At 66.6% G+C, this 887-nt stretch overlaps 1 protein-coding gene across 1 annotated transcript in view; it reads left to right on the top strand.

Annotated features, from left to right (window-relative positions):
• Nucleotides 1-358: 358 nt before the first annotated feature.
• Lrrc38 (leucine rich repeat containing 38) overlaps nucleotides 359-887 on the top strand; it is a gene marked incomplete in the record, with an annotated part of 23,196 nt that continues 22,667 nt past the window's right edge. The window contains 1 exon segment of the mRNA XM_013507425.1: nucleotides 359-887.

Raw genomic sequence — 887 nt, forward strand, 5'->3', positions numbered from 1 at the left:
CCAGGTCACCAAAGCTGGCGGTGGCTGGGAGAGAGAATGAAGGGCGAATTTCTGAACATTTTCCTGCATCGCTATCCCTCTGCAACAGCCAGAGTGAGAGATACTTATTAGCCTTTCCCATTTCAGAGGTGGGGCTCGCCGGGTTCAGAGCAGAGACGCTGGTCCCTGGCCACACAGCTGGGAACCTGGGTCACGCGGCCTCTTGGCTGGGCCCCTGTCCTACCTGAGGCAGTGCGCCCGGGGGGAACGGGTGTCCATCGTAAAGCTCAGGCCAGCATGGAAAGTGCTGAGTGGCCCTGGCTGTCTTCCTGGCCACAGCAGGGGCCTCGGCAGCGGCCAGGCCGTGCTCACCTTCCTCCTCACTGTGTGGGTCAAGCGCAAGGAAGAGAAGGGAAGGGGAAGGAGGGCAGCCCAGTCACCCTGGATCCCGCCCCAACTCTCATTGGCAGCGCCCACTTCCCCGGGGCTCCATAGCCCGCGGGGATTGTCCCTGGCTTAAAGCAAGACTAACCGTCCCGCTCCCTCTGGCAACAGAGGTGGTGAGCAGGGAGAGCGCTTTGGCACCGGGCTGCGGGGCGCATGCCCCGGACACGCCCCTGGAAACCGCTCGCGGGCCGGGCGACTGAACTTCGTAGTCTAGCGCCGCCGGCGAAGTCCGCGACACAGGTCTTACTTCCCGGGTCGCGTGGGCCACGGCTGCCGGGCCACCCCAGCGGCTCCCGCCGCTCCCCTGCGTTTGTCCAGCCGGTTGTTTTCCCGCGCGGGTAAATCCTTTCGCCAGCGCCTCTGCCCCTCCCTCCCGCCTCTGCCTCCTCCTTCCCTGCCGACCCACACCGCGGTCGGTCCGCACCGCGCTCCTTCGCCCCCGCGCGCCCGGGCCCACGCCC

The sequence above is a fragment of the Chinchilla lanigera genome, unplaced genomic scaffold (assembly GCF_000276665.1).
Source record: "Chinchilla lanigera isolate Chin_1 unplaced genomic scaffold, ChiLan1.0 scaffold00126, whole genome shotgun sequence".
Taxonomy (NCBI): domain Eukaryota; kingdom Metazoa; phylum Chordata; class Mammalia; order Rodentia; family Chinchillidae; genus Chinchilla; species Chinchilla lanigera.